This window comes from Nomia melanderi, chromosome 1, assembly GCF_051020985.1.
Source record: "Nomia melanderi isolate GNS246 chromosome 1, iyNomMela1, whole genome shotgun sequence".
Lineage (NCBI taxonomy): Eukaryota > Metazoa > Arthropoda > Insecta > Hymenoptera > Halictidae > Nomia > Nomia melanderi.
Window position 1 is genome coordinate 34,543,856 of NC_134999.1, and position 16,021 is coordinate 34,559,876.

General features: G+C 52.7%; 1 protein-coding gene across 3 annotated transcripts in view; it reads left to right on the forward strand.

The window, feature by feature from the left end:
- Nucleotides 1-16,021, forward strand: part of SoxN (SRY-box transcription factor soxNeuro) — a 111,770-nt gene that overhangs the window by 79,748 nt on the left and 16,001 nt on the right. For 2 of the 3 annotated variants that reach the window (XR_012999688.1, XR_012999687.1), the window contains exon 3: nucleotides 13,910-14,036. The exons of the other annotated variant lie outside the window; for it this stretch is intronic. The gene's annotated coding sequence lies outside the window, so the exon portion shown is untranslated. The remainder of the gene's footprint in view (nucleotides 1-13,909; nucleotides 14,037-16,021) is intronic. 3 annotated transcript variants of the gene reach the window in all.

A 16,021-nucleotide genomic window follows, 5' to 3' on the forward strand; every position in this document is an offset into this window, starting at 1 on the left:
GATCAGGATCAGAAGGAATCGAGGGATTCGACCGGCTCACGGCTCCCCCGTCGCGAGCCACGGCGCACTTCAAAGAAGCCGGGGACTTCATCATCGATACCGGGGTCCTGATCACTGCCGACAGATTAGACGCCTCTGCCCGTGCCCGTCCGCTCTTCTTTTTCCCCTTTTCGCTCGCTCTCCTCCCGCGACCTTCGTCGGTGTGATTACGGACACATCGATCTTCCACGGCTCCCTTTCGGGGTCTGCGAAGACGACGATGTCGCAAGCGAGGTGTCCTGACGCGCATTCCTCGCTGCCCGAGGCTTGACCTTTCGACGGATCCTCTCCAAATTGCATTCGTTGCATTCCACGAGGCGCGCGACGCGGCCGATCCATCGGAATTCCGACTTGTCATCGGGTAAATCGATAATTAACGCTTTGGCTACTAGCGGCTATATTGCTAGAGTCCTCAGTGTCCACGATACGTTGACAGCGAGCTCGACGATTCCCTCTCGAGCCGACGATTGTCGAATAGTCCTCTCGAAAACGAATTCTCGAGGTTCGTCCGGTGTGTCGAATGATAGTGTTCTATAAAATCCAAGAGGATCATTAATATTCCTCCGGATTCGTAGCTAGCCAGGATAGCTACCCCCGATCCGGCCCCAGTGACTTTTTCCTGTTACATTCTTCAGGATCACTCGGACACGACCGGCGAACTTACAAATCGACCGGTATCTTTTACGAGCCGGATGGTGGGGGTCCTTCGGCGTCCAGTTCACGGAAGGTCCGAAAAAAAATGCCTGTGGGTGATCGATTGGGGCAATCGAGTCGGTTGGTGGAAACGTTATGAGTTTCCTTCTTTCGTTCCGTCCACCCTCCTGGTGCCCGGGCAGTATCCTGTCGATGTCCTGGCAGTCCTGCGGTGCGCGCCGCCTTCCCCCTTTGCTGCCTTTGCTCCGGCTCCCCCCGCGAAGGGCTATATTGCCGGGATACTACGACCATAACGTGGCCAGGCCGTAGCTAGACAAAGCTGCCGACCATAAAAGTGTCCACCCTGATGCTCGATGCTTGGTTTATGGCCACCGTGCCGTGGAACACCCGGGGGAACGAGCAGGTAATCGGCAAGGACTCGGTCCTCCCGGTTCCCGGTGTCCTTTTCCATCCTTCGTTGCCCGGCCTTCCTTGCTTCCCGTCCCTCTCCTTGTTTTTCCCTGTCTCTCGGTTTTTTCTTCCCGCTCCCCTTCTTCCCCTCGGACGGATCGCCAGACGCTTCGCCTCGAGCGTGACGACAGGACACGCCACGCCTACGAAAAGGTCGTACGGTTCCTGACTAATTGCCGTTAATCCTGCTCGATGGATTGTACCCTAGACCATCGACACTTTTGTGCGGGATCCGTGGCGCAATTCTACCAGTCGGTACCGTCCGACATCCGGTCACCAGCCTTTTCGACCTGCCACTCGCTAATTTGTTCACCAGCCTGAGCTTATCTTTGCTTCGACTCGATGTAATCAGTTCTGTGAGAAGCCTCGCTTTTCTGAAGTCGTTTGCGTACTCGTTGGAGTATACGGAAATACGAGACTCGGCTATTGAGTTCAGATTAAGGTGTCTATGTTTATAGTAAACTTTGTAATCCTCAAACTGAATCATAGGTAACATCCGAACATAGAAGATCCTGCGTATACAATCTGCTACTACCTTGTTCTCGTCTCTTCACGTCGTCTTTTTCGAATGCTAAGTCCTTTACTCCACCTCCCAAAACCGAATTCCAGTAGTCCGAAATTTCCGGAAGCTATGGTAATTCCTGTATCGCCCCGAACCCTATAGTTTCCGGGTCGAGGCGCGACGTTTCGAAAACACAAAAGATGGGAACAATGAATCGCCGGGGGAAAGTTATGCAAATGAAAACCGCAAGTTGCACAACAGGATGTCCTCGAGTCAAATCCTCGGGAAATTAGTGACAAATTGCCCGGCCCGAAAGAATCGCCGGGGGAATTAGCCTAAACGAATATCAGCGAGGAGAGATAAGGGAAGGGCTCAAAGACAAATGGCTGTCCCGTTTCTTCGGGCCGGTCCTCGCTAGTCGAGTCGATCGGTTAACGAATGGGCGGTCCGTGTCCCGTGAAACCACACCGATACTTAGCCGGCCATGAAAACTGCCCTAAGACAATGCGCCGGGTTAACGAGAGGATGAGACTGTTTTGAGTTTCGGAACAGTTTCGGTGCAAACAGAACGGATCCCAGTGGCCCAGGGACGGCCGACGCCTGGCCCGGGCGTGTGTACATAAATTTTCGGACTTTCCCTTCCGCTTTCCCCTCGCCGCGATCTCTCGCGCTGCCACCGGGCTCGCCTTCCTCGTTCGGAGCCGCGAAATTTACGACGTCGCATTTGCATTTCCGGCCGCGCCGCGAATCTCGCCGTTCGACCCGTCCGAATGCTCGAGGTTTCCATGCAACGGAGAGTGGACATTGTTGCGCCGGGGTCCGGGAGAAATCTCGGTGACTTCGCTGTTTTGCATCGGTGAAAATGGACGCTTTGTCTCCTCGCATTTCCTGTATCGTCCCTGTTATTTACACTTGTAACCCGCGGCACTCGTTCCCGAACGGACCACGGGTAAATACAATGGTCCGCGGAGCCTTCAAAAGAATCTCGAGGCAAAACTTCCTGTTGATTTACGGAAGACAAGCGCAATTGTAAACAGGCGTGTATTAATCAATCCCGCAATTTCCACGGATAACATATAAATACCCTAATATTCCTCTGAAACCGTAACTCCAAGGCTTCCAAAAACTCCCCTAAACCGGCAGGAACTCCGGCGCATACTGAACGCAATCGCCAACAATTCCCCATAACCGAACACCTCTTCTCTCGAGTAGAACACCGGTCCGCCAAGTATCCAGAGGCTAGTCGTACCGAACTTCCGGCGATCGATAGCCCGAATAGCCAGTGCGCACAGGGACAGCGGGAACAGAGGGGACCAAGAGGGCAGAGGGAGAAAGGCACGGAGTGCAAGGGAAACAGAGGAAGACACAGAGACAGCGAGAGAGGGAAGGCGAAACAGACTCGGTCCACGTAATTTTACGTACGGTCCATTGTATCGCGACGAATCAGATAGTGGCCACGGTGGACAATTCAACGGGACGGGAAAGTGTCCTCCTCGTCTGGCTCCTCCGGTTCCTCCCAGCGGAGTCCGAGGCGTGTGCGATCCAGGAACAGGCCGGCTACCATCCGGTATCGCGTCCTCCTCGGCAGACAACGCGGTGCGAGCTCGCTCGCGCGCGTTATCTGCCCGGTGAAATCGGCCAGATCGGCCGTGCCGGATGGACATCGGAAAGTTTACGCTCGCCGGTATCTGACGGCGATGGTTTACAGGCCTCGCGGACCAGTTATCGTGTTCCGATGGCTCGTTATCGAACCACGTTTTCACGTCCGGCCGGTTCGATTCTTCCGCGGTCGTAACTTCGATCGCTACCGGCGTCGTAAAAATGACGCGCGCGCGCGCGCGCGAGTGCACGGCACCTCCCCTTCCCCCAGCCGCAGTTCCCCTTTCTCTCTCGCACACCTGCGGGAAAGCGGTTTCGTGTTCGTCCCGTTTACTCGCCTCGCGTTCGCCGCTTTGTTCAACGCCGAATTTATTCTGCGTCGCGGTCCGATACGTTTCCCAGCGATTTTCCGGGCGTTCTTCGATCACCGGGAAACGGGGCGCGGTACCGCGCGACGGGAATCGTCGATGGGAAATCGGGGAACCGTCGCGAGAGGACGACGCGACGTTTCTGGTCGACGTTGGTTCAGTTCGTTCGACGGTAACGAAGGTAACCAGGTTCGAATTCGTATCGCTCGACGTGAATCCTCGCGGAAGATGAACGTAGGAAACGTTAGCTCTCGTTCGAGTCGCTAATTGCCCCGCGTGGGAACGGAATATTTCTATCGCGAGCGATCTCCGCGGTGTTTGCGCAAACATTCCGCTTCTACGAGCTCCGGAAACGCGAGAATAATTCCCCGCGCCGGAGCAGCTGTTTGCTGATCGAAATCGCCGCGGATCCCGCAACGCCGACTATCGGGAGCCATTCGCGACATCAATTGCGCTGAATGACGTCGAATAACAAGCGGTCCCGACGTGTTTTCTATTCAAACGGGGCATCCCCGGCTGAAGTGGATCCCGACCGCGGAGGGGGGAGTCTGATAAGCGTTCTGGAGGACCGTCTGGAAAAGTCTAACGCCAATCGGCGACTTAAAGGCGTTCCACGCGTGGAAATGTGTTTACGTTCCGTGAAATGAGACAATTTATGGAATCCACTGCTAGCGCAGAGATGCATCAGGAAAAACTGGGCAAGGAGAATATCCGACGACCGAGTTTTCCGGAAACGCTGACGGATCGGGGGATTTTCTTCGTCGCGCTCCGCGGTTATTCCAGAAATATCGGCGGCCCGGAAAGCCGAGAGATTTGCCGGAATGCGAATCGGTGTGCATAGCGTCCAGTGACGCGGTGCAACGCGAGCGTGGATGCAGAATGCGGCGCACGTGCACTCGGTCGCGCGACGCGAGAAAACGCCGCGGACTGTGACGTTTCGCGAAACGAAAGCTTCCTGGAACCGATCCGTAAGGGGATATTCGCGCAGGCGACCGCCGAGAAATTTGTTCCGCGTCTCGGGCCGACGCGACGCGACGAGAGTTCGCGCGGCGCGGCACCGCTGGTCGCTGGATTTCACGAAATCCACGGATGTCCCGAGTCCTCTCTTTTCGTACGGTCACAATGGAAACGTTTCCGCGAAACGGTATTAATCCCCCGGTAATCTCCGCGACAAGCGATATCACTTATCCCCGGAATGATTATATTTGCGGTCGAAGCACGGTCTCCGGGCGCGGATTCTTCCGGAGTAATTGATACGTGAAAGAAGATTAATTCGTTCTTTATAGAATTACATTGGATTAAGGATAAAATAGTAGCCTGGTAAATGGACTCCGGATCTTTATGAAACGATAATGTCTCTTTATCGTTCCACGGGTTCTCCGTTTAAAGAAAGGATCGAGGCTCGCGGCGGGCGTGGCAGGATAAATCGATCGGGCAGAAATTGGATCGTCGTCCTCCGAATTTCGTCGCTTTCTCCGAGCGCAGCACGCGATGCTGCACGGGCCTCGCGGACACGCACACGAACGGAGGGACACGCACACAACGGCGGCCAGCTCCGAGAAATCGTAACTTGGCGTGTTTATCACCGGCGGACCGTGCACGGCCAGCGGCGTTAGCGCGAGGAACGACTTCTTGCGTGGCGCGTTAAAATCATATGGGACTTTTTTAAAAGCCCGCGGCCACAGGGACCTCCCGTCCGGCTTCTTGCCCCCCTCCGACGACTATTCTTTTCAGCCAACCACCACCCACGTCATCGCGGGCTTCGCAGAAAATCCTGTCACGGTCCTGCTTCTGTCCCGCTCCGACTTAAGACCGTGTTAATTAACCTGTCCAATGTCGAAAAGTACACTCGACTATTCTCGTATCCTTTCGTTGCTTTCCCTTCGCCTATTCCGTTGGCGAAATATCGTTCGATCAATTTTCTTGTAGCTTTTACGAGGGTCGAGATGGACGTGTATACAAGAATCAATTTTAATTAAGATTGGGGTGCATTCAGGTGATTTTTTTATATTATATGCACCAGGTGTGTTGTTTTCTTTAATTTCTAGTGGGGGATTTCTCTAGAATTCCGGTGTCGAAGGTTAGATTTACTTTGACGAGTGACCGAGCGACAGTTGGTCGAACGAATGGGGGTGGTTTGGCGGAGCAAAGCGAAAAGAGTGGCGATCGAAGTCGCAGGAAATGTTCCTAGAAATTCGGCGGAGAGGCCAAGGACGACCGAGCGGAGTAAGGACTCTCTCCTGTCTCGTCCTTCTCCACCTTCTCCGTTCGTATCCTCAAGGAGGGCCAAGAGTTCGCGGTGGGGCCGTTCATCAGCGGCAACTTGTCACGCCGCTGGGCATCGGACATAAATTCCACTCCGTAATGTGACAGGTCCTCGCTCCTACCCCCGAGAAAACCATCCTACGGCACTGCGCTACCATCCAACGGGTGTCCTAGAATTTTTTCCCCGCGGAACGTTCACTCAAACGCGAGGGATCGACGTCGTATTAGAAAATTCGACTGATTTCTAGCTTCTCGTTAAAAGAACGAAACATCTTTGTTCCTAGATATCAAATTATTTAGAATCTTCCCTTTTTGTATAAACTTTCCAGCGTTAGATAAAGTAGACTGTTATTTTTATAGAATTAATTTTCACTCGATTATCGAGTCCACTTGTTTCCGTACGTTTCCGAGAGCAACACCGCGAGAGAAATGCACGGAATTTTCGAAAGTGCGGCGCGATAATTGTTCCCGGAGGTGAGCAATGATTGTTCAACGGAAAAGGTCGGCTTCGGATACCTTGTAGACGGATAATGTCGTCGGTGGAGTTTCCAGCAGGAAAGATAGATCAGAGAGACCGACCGGGTAGCTCGTTGTGGCGTTTCCTCCTTTCCGCCGGAACTCGATAGCAATCGAATAGCCACTGCAGTGTCCGGCGGGCACACAGACACGCGCGCCTTCCATTTCGATATAAATCAGTCGGGAACGTTGCTGGAACCCGCTCTTTCCTCGCTCGTTTTCGCGCTAAACCTAGCTCGACGTTCTTAATAACTCGTATCGCCCATAGTACCTTCCTACAACCAGTTCTGATCACCCGTCCTCCTTCATCCCCTACCGTACACTTTTAATTAAAAGCAACGACCGGAATCAGCATAAATCAATAATCCTCTAACGTCAATTATTAGAGTAACAATCAAATGAATATACCTATGTTCATTAGTTCCTAATAAAGTATTAATTAAATCACTGATCCTATTAAACAGAAATAATCCACGAATCGATGGATAGAATTGTTCTACTCCAATATTTCGTGTCCGATCACATTATGCGAAACGTGATATTATACGTTGAATTATATAATTAGCCGGCTGAGCGAGTCGCCTGCCGAGTGCAAAGGGTTAATTCAGAAGTGAAAATTTCCACCGGCGGTTCTCGTAATTGAGAAAAAATACAATTGAAACAATGATTCGGGTGTACAAGTGAGCAAACAGTGTTCAGGAGTAGCGGACACGTGGACGGGAAGGAAGAGGATCGGGGATGGGGGATGCATAGAACTCCGGTAGCACTGGTACCAGGTCGCAAAAGCGACTTAATGTCCCCATTTGTCCTGCGGCTCTCCGGAGGCGATTCATCCTCACCCTTTGTGCGTCCGCAGGACATGGCGTCCCATATAAGCGACACACCGTATCACCTCCGCCCATTCCGGCGTCGGCCTTTCGCCCTGGAAACTGTAACTCGGAAGAAATTAACCGACTGGACGCGCCGTGCTTTTTCGCTGTTGTATGATTTATTCGCCTGCGAAAGGGCGACGTTCCGACGCAGCCCTTGTCCCTCTGCAATTACCAATCGATCGAATTCCTTCGAACAGTGGAACTGAAACTGAAAAGATTCACTGTTACTGTAATCAGTGTCAAGAAAGATGGAATTAGAAAGGCACTTCAACTATCCTAGGATCGCGAACGGGCAAGAAGGTTTGAATCATCAGCGATGATCTTATCCCGGAAACAAGCGGCCTGAGAAAAGAATATGGGCCTGGGAAGATTTCTCGAGTGGGACAAGCAATTGAAAAGATCGAATGACTCGGGAGACGCGGGACAATTTCAATGGCGACATAATTACATTATTTGTTTACCCGTAAGAGGCACCTGTCGCTTTAATGGGTACAGTGGACGTGTCTATTATGCGCGCGGATACGCGCGCGGCGTCGCACCGAGTGGCCAACACGCGAATCGCTCGTCAGAAGGATTAGGTCACTAATCTGCCGTTAAGACTCGACGCTCATTAGCCGGAGAGACAAATCATTAAGAGCCTGGCGGTGGTTGGAGGGCCCGTTAGGCGTTACGCCAACCTGTCGACAGTTGGTAATCGCCTTTAAGCCAATTCCCATAATAACTTTATCGTCCATTCTGAGCGTCGTTGCTGAAATCACTGCTGGTACCGTCGGTGAACGTCCGGGTACCCGTTCTCCGACGGTTTAAAACGCGTTCTATCGAGCGACCGTCGAAAAGAGGCTAAACTCTCGATCGTCTCCGATCGGACTACCGTCCATCGAATCTTCTCGGCGATTAAGAACGGTTCGAGAGCGTCCAAGGATCTTCTCGATCGAAAGTAAAGCGTCGGAGAGTGGCAGGGCCGCGAACCAGGGCGACGAAAGCGAACGGTACATATTAATCTCGCCGGTTACAATGCACCGAGGTCCGATCCCGGCTCATTCTTCTTCGGCTAGCTCCTCATCGCTCTCCGGACCGAGCCGTGACCAATCCGGAATAAATATTGCCGATTATTAACAGCGGACGAACAGGCAGAGATGAAGCAGGAGAGATGGTACGTGTCTTCGTGAGATGGTTGAGACGTTAAGTGGGCCCATTAGCTACGTTCCTAGGTGGACCGTGCCCGATGATGGCATTCCTTCGCGCTCCACGGATCCCTTCGTCCTCTCCCTCCCCCTTTCCAATGGGTTTCTCTCACGCTGCCACGTGTGTACCTGCCTCGAGGAATCCGCGTCCGCATTGCCCGCTCGTTTCACTTCGTTCGAGAAATTTATCACGTCGAAATTGCCTCGACGACGAGCTACGACCCAGGGGTTGCTAATCCTGCTGGCAGCCGATCTCTAGATTCAGAGCGGAGAATTTCCGACACGGCTGATATCCAAGGAAGCCACCTTGATTTCTATATTACCCGATGCTTCCAGAGCTAGCCCAAAAAAAGAAACACAACTGGTTCAGCTAGAGATCCTCCGTGGATCCTCTAATTCCCGATATCGCAAAATATTTTCTCCGGGAACAATCGCGCGGCGGATCGATTAATCCCGAGGAATCCGGCGAGCTTCTCCGCCCGGGACGTCGTTCGACGATTAATTACCCCGCGCCCGATCACTAATCACGGCCGAACGGGGTCGCGTCCGCATAGACAAACCCTATTCAGCCGCGCGATCGATCATTCATAAAGCCCCGGTCCGTCAGGCCGGAGGGTGTCAAAGGGATAAAGTCGTCATCGTGGATCAACCGAGGAGGAATTCGCTGACTCGGGCCCCGGAGGTCACCGCCGCGGCTCGCCAAGGTGACATCTTCATCGTTCCCTCTTCTCCCCCTCCACCGTCCTCCCGGCGGCTTGCGAGTCGAAAAGAACGTGGCCGCCCTTCGAGGCGAGGTGCCGGGATGACTATGCCGACACGTCTCTCTTGGACGCTTTGCCTCTTCCTCGGTAACGCGTCCCTTGGCCAGGGCCCTTTGTCGGCCGATCACGAGACACCTGGACACCGGGCTTCGGTTATCTGCCTCCACCGCGGCCCGTTCGGGGTCATCGAAAGGGTATCCTCGATCTCGCCTCGAGAGGAGACCACGGAGAAACCACGGGCCAGTTAACACCGCGGTGTCACTCTTTGCTGGACTTGTTTGGCCGATGCTTTAGGGCCAGTTAACACCGTGAGCGGCGCTTCTGTGATGTCCGACGGACTCTTATCGATTTCTTTCGAGATCCTCGCTCCTCCGCATGAGACTCTGATCATTGACCAGCCGATAGTTCGCTGGAATCTTTGAATATATTACGAACAGAATATTTCGACTTTGAACCTGATAGCGACTTCAGTGTAGCTAACTCAGCAGACTCTTTATTGGAGGAACTGGCGTTTCAAGGAAGAATGTAGGAAGTTTCTGGATTTTGTTAATCCTATCGTTTCTTCCCCTTTTTTGAAATCCTGTGGACTACCGTGCTTCCCGGAGTCGGAATGAGAATCGAAGCAGGAACCGGCGCGAAACGATAGAGGATAGAGAATTTCCGCGCGGCCGGTGTGCACGTGCACGCGCGTGTTCGGCGTCTGCTTATTTTCGGGGCTCCTCGGCAGATTAAATTTACACATAGTAGCGCCGTGAAACAATGCCGGGACCGTTTGCACGCTCCTGCAAATATTTGAGTGGCGGTGTTTGCCTTCTATTCGCGGTAGCCAAGGGCTCGAGCCTCTCCGTGTGTACACCGATTCCCCTCGCGCACTCTTCCTGATCGATGTTTGCCCCGGCCACTTCGCTTTAATTGCTCGCGAATCGCGGCGTAATGACTGCCGAACGAGATGGGGCGGCGTCGAGACGCTCCGCTTGTCCATCCCTTCGCGGGGGAATCGAATTCGTCTGGCACGAAACGTGTACCAAATTATATTCGCAAAACTGTGAAACCAGCGTCTAACGGGTAGAGCTTGAAAAATTCTTTTAGAACGGTTAGTCCGTAAAAAGATACGTCATTCTCGTCAGTTCTTCCTTCGATTGGAGAATCTCGAAAGTACTTAAGTAGTTCCATGGATCGTACGGAGGATAAAGATAGAGTCGAGTAAAGTCAATTACAGTTAACGCCTGGGAGCAAGGTAGTTTACAACCGTTATAGATAATTTTTCAAGAACACGACAGTTCACTTCGATCAGTGGAATATAGACGCGGAGTATCACAGTGGATACCCATTATATCGTCGGCACTCTTCCGCGAATCATATTTATAGAAAGACTATAACACTGCCAACCAGCGGGAATTTATATTAGGTAGACGACGGATCTAGGAACGCGGCGGTAACAAAAGAAACGTGTACTAGAGAATGAAAAGAAAAAGGGGACGTAGACGTCGAGCGAGAATAAAACCGTCGGTACCTCGAGCTTCCATCCAGTCGATGGGAAAGGGTAAAAAGTAGCGACGAGTGGGATTAGCAGAAAATAGAGGAGAAATGATGGATCGATAGCGATAAAAACGCGGCGACGAGTAACGTGGTCAGTTATTAATGTAGCCCGGCGATGTCACGGCCGATCGAGAGATCGACGGAGGTCAGCGGGGCGGCAGAGAACGAGGGAGGGGTGGGAGCGGAGTAAAAACGTGGCTGGCAGAGCGGTTTGGAGATGAGGTCGCTCGCCGGAAGTTCCGTCGCACCGGAATTCATAAAAACTAGCGGCGCGGACCAACGTTCGCGGACGTTTCCCTCTTCCCTTCCACCGTGCGCCGTCCCGTTCGACCATCTCCCGAGGGAGTCGGGGGTTCGGGGACGGGGGCGCGACGGTGAAAAGCGTCACCGAAAAGCAGGAGGAACACCACGGAGGCGAGGAAACGTTGGTCGCCGACGATCCACCGTTTCCAGGACCGGGATTCATTCTAGAGGCCCGGAAACAGCTAATTTTTGCTCGGCACCGGTGACAGAGAGTGCTCGTCCAGGAATTTTAGTGGACTTTTTGAAAATTTGATTCTTCCCCGGGAAACCTAGAACCGTCGAGCGGAGATACAAGTTTCGAGCTCCCGGTTCTTCGTTCGCCGGGCAAACGAATCTCTTTTACGCTTCGACACAATGCTGCCGGAAACTCCGGGCACTAACTCGATCATTGAAATACAGAAGTTCGCCGAGTTCGAAGGTTTTTAGCGGAATCACCGGGATTGGCGGGTAGGCGTACGCGCCGGGTACTCGAGCGAGCGTGTAGAATATTTGCGAATTAAATGCATTCGGGGAACGACGATGAATCGCGGCGCCTCTCGCGACGGATTCCCGGCTCGGTCGTGTCGGGTTGCCCTCCATTTCGTTTACGAGGGGAGATGTAAATTTCTGCGATCGATCGGTCGTCGTCTCGTCAGGGTCAGAGGCGCGAGCTCGACCGCCGGCCCTGGCCAGGCCAGTAAATAAAAGTCCAGAGTTAATTTTTTTCGAACAATGGACCGAACTGTTGTGGTCGCCGGAGGAGGGTAGACACCCCAACGCTCTATTTTTTTTTTTTTTTTTACATCGGTCAGTCCCACCCAACTGGACGCAATCCCGTGTCCCCGTGTAAATCGAAAGCTAATGGGATTCAGAGACCAATCTACTGCTCACGGAAAAATCTCCATCGTACGAAAAACCGGACGCAATTTCCCGTGATTTTCGAGCCAGTCCGACGCAAGATCCAATCGACTAGGAAATCGATTAACCGTTCCATCGATCCCTCCTACGAGCGTCGCTCTACCGTAGGAAAGTCTCCCAAGGAAACACTGAAAATCCCGAAGATCTGGTCGGCGATTCGATGCACGGATCCCGGGAAATCCGGGCGCGAGGGAATCCAGGGAGACGGCTCTAATTAACGCGTTCGCGGAATCAAAGACGAGGAAAAACGAATAAGATCCAGGGGCTGAGCCGAAAACGGCGCGGCCGACGTCATCAAGACGCGCAGCGTTGCCAAGGATCCCGTAATTAGGGGAAGCTGATTTTTCATTTGTCGGGTATCATTGAGGTTCTGCTCATTAGCCGTCGGCGTCGACGGCGTCGGTGCGCTCCGCGCCGCGCCGCTCCGCGCTCTCGTGCCAGCCGCGGCTGAAGGATGCCTCTGGTTGGCTAGCCTTGCCCCGGTCTGGTTGGTCTCTGGGCTGGCTGATAAAGGCGCATCCTCCTCTCTTCCGCTCTCCTTTTCCCTCGTCTTCACAGACTCTTCTCTCCGCCCGTCTCGTCCCTCGCTTTTATCTTCTCCCTCCTCCTCCCTGCTGTTCGTCTTCCTCCGCCGCGGCGATTCTTCCTCCCCCGGGGCAGCGGCGAGGTCCCTTCGATTTTTCTTTCCGATCCTTATTCGTCCGGCGACTTTCGAATTCGAGCGATTTCGGTGGCATGCTCGTCGATTAATTTTCGCGCCGGTTCCACCTCGCCGCTCCGCCCCGCTTCGCCCGACCGTTCGACACGATGATGTACGAGAGACGTTAACGAAGCGGGATCGTTACTCGCTGTCACGAAGAATCGATGAACCCCGCGGCTGTCTTTCGGAGGCCAGCCGCGCCGCTCGACTCCGAGGAACATCCGTGTGTAAGCTGTTGCTTCGAGAATTCTTTCAAGTGTTCCTAGGAATATTCCCCGCTTCGAATGTAATTAGCTCTAACGGGTTGACCGCCGTGGCGATCGTCGATTACCGGCTTCCCCGAATACTTTGGAAAAGTGTACGATGAGACGATCGAATGAGAATGTTCGGCAATACGAATAGGTAACAGTGTAAACTGGGATATTCGACGATCGAACGCGCTCATTGGGATTTTACTAATTTCGCACCGATCTCTACGGACTACTTTCGTCACACTTGAAATCCGAGGACCTCCGAGAGTCACCGAGGTTAATAAATTAGCCGTGACGCGGTCGGCGCGGCTGTCATTCCCGAATCAATCCGTGGGCCCCCTCGGATGGTAGTTTCCGCGCGTGGGCGTGAAACGATCCGCGCGCGGGCGGCGTTAAGTAACGAAGCCGGCTCATTACTTCTTCCCGCGTGACGTCCGCGCGCCGAGACGAGTAAATGAAAGGCGACGAGGAGAAAAGGAGTTTCTGCCGTGGCTCTCTCGTCTCGTTACGGCCATCCGTCATTTTCACGCCTCGACGAAGATCTATAACAAGAGAGGCTCGAAGCCAGCGCGCGAGGCAGCACGTTGAACGCGCGCGACGAGGAATTCTCGAAACTTAAGCGTAACGTCGGGTCGCGGCCGCTTCGGAACGCTCTACGAAACACTCTCGCACCTCCGATCGATACGCTCATTTCCTTTTTCAATTAAAAGATCGTGACGCTTGATATACACGGTGTTCAGGTAAGACGAGGTATTCTACAGTTATTGACTCTCTTTCTCTCTCTCTCTCTCTCTTTCACTCTCTCTCTTTCTTTCTCTCTCTCTCTGTCTGTCTATGTTTCTCTTCTACATAAATGGGATCTCAACGTTCCGATCTGTAGAATAAGAAATTCTTTTCCCTTTTTTTTATTGATACCACTAATCCGACACCAGATATCAGTCTCACGGTCAAGCTGACTATCCGAAAGGATTCGACTGATCGCTCAGACGTGTCGTGGTGTGTGTTTCAGGGACTGGAACGCGACGGGCAACGTGCGCGTACAAGAGTCCTGGCCAACGTGAGCGTCCTTCGGCACGGCGAACTCGAACCTCTTCAGCACCGAAGGATCAGGCTCCTTGATTGTGTCGCGCCTGACGGTGAGTCCTTTATCTGTTCATACTAATTCAATCGAGATGAATGCTATCGTGCCACGGTAACCGATTAAAGTATAATCTTTGTTCGCGTCGGACACGGGATTTGTTTGATTTGCAACAAGTTAACGATAGTCGCCTTAAGCGACTCGAATCCGACTGGACAATATAGAATAGAGGATAATCGGGAACACGATCGTGAAAATAGTGAATCGAGGATTATTAATTAGACAGTCTCAGTCGCTATTAGAGTGATAAATAAGAATAACCAATTCCATCGTCACCGATATTGAACCGATCAATCCGTAACCCGCATTTATTTCCCGCGTCACGAGCAGATTTGCCATTAGCGAAAGTTAATTAGAAATCGGAGGTGGCCGACGGGGTTTAGAGGAAACGCTGTAGCAGTTTGATTAGCTTCGTGTCGCGTAATTGGATCGTCGGGACCAATGACTTCCTCGACGTGAATTCCAACGAGATCGACCGGCTTGTTCTACGCGTTCCTCCTTTTCCTCGTTTTTTTTTTCTCCATTCGCGGAAAGAGGGGGCAAGTTAGGGCGATCGAGAAAGCAATTACACGCGAGTTAATTAATTCGTGGTACCGATCGGAGGGTCCGAAACCGTGCGAGCACCGTGACACGTCTCGCGCCGCGCCGTGATTCCGAGGGACGAGCAATCGAAGATCGGATCGATACGCGAGGGCACTCTCACGGCGTGACCGATTCCCCGCGCCGGATTAAAATCGTCGATCGAGCGTTTTGCCCCAGTTTCAGCTGACAGGCCGATCCGCGCCCCGTTCTCGTTCCGCTCGGCGAAACTAGACGATCGCCCGAGCCGATAACCGTCGGTCGATCGATCGGCCAACGCGAAATCGACGGATTCGCACTTTGTCGCTCCGCCAATGGCTTTCGATCCGATGCGAGTACAACTGTATCGGAACATTCGTTTGGAAACATTTGAAACTAGACGACGGGAAAGATAGCATTCCACCTTTCCTTGTTTATAAATCACTAGACACCAAAGAAGGCTACTCGACTTTCACTTCAACTTCGCTTTCACGAGCCAAACATCGCCGGATTAACAGGTTCAACTTGATCCTCCGTTTAAGTTCAGTGATACATGTCGATTCATGGTCGGACAATAGAAAACTGTAATGATCTCCGAACAGTACATTCCCGGACTTAATTAAAAATGGAAGCGTCAGCTGATAAGGTGGCGACGCTATTGGTGCGGGGACAAGGTGTCATCCAGGATTTTTTCGAAAGTGAAAGCTCGAGGGGTGGGTTGAGAATGCGCCTCGTCATTCCTCGTATCCCCGTTGGATACCGCAGGAACCTTGAAACGAGGCTGGCCAGCGTCGAGCCTAGAAGACAGCTATGAAATTGCCGGCGATTGCTCCTCTCGTTTCATCCCTTTATCGCCGACCAATCTCCCGATCCTCGGGACTATCGCGAACCTTCCGATAGAAAAATTCTTAGCGTCCTATTACTGAAATCGATAAACGCGGATCATTCGTTAATCGGAAAGATATTCGATGTCCCGTGAAAAATTCCTTCCAAATCACGAACAAGAAATTTCCGAGCGGTCGAAGGGACGAACCTTTGTCTTAGATGATCGAGACGTTTCACGAAGGCAGTCTCCACTTGAAAAACAGAGGCACCGGTAATTTCAGCGCAACGAGGATCGGCCGTAATCGATTTGCACGCGAGGATCGTGGACCGTCCTAGTCGCGACGCCGATTTTCCTCGGTCGCGGATTTCCGCTGATTCATGGAAACAACGAGCTCCACCGAGGAGCGGAAAGGGGGCGGCTGGGTTGCCCGGTCGAGATTAACACGTCGGTGATGACACGTCTATTCCCGGTGTCTCGCTCCTTTGCCCGTAATCTCTCGAGTATACAGGACTAATGGGTTATTTCAGGTAATTAGCCGGAGGCCCTGTTTCTTCCTCGCGACCGCAAAAACCGAACCAACGAGCCGCCCCGACAGCGAT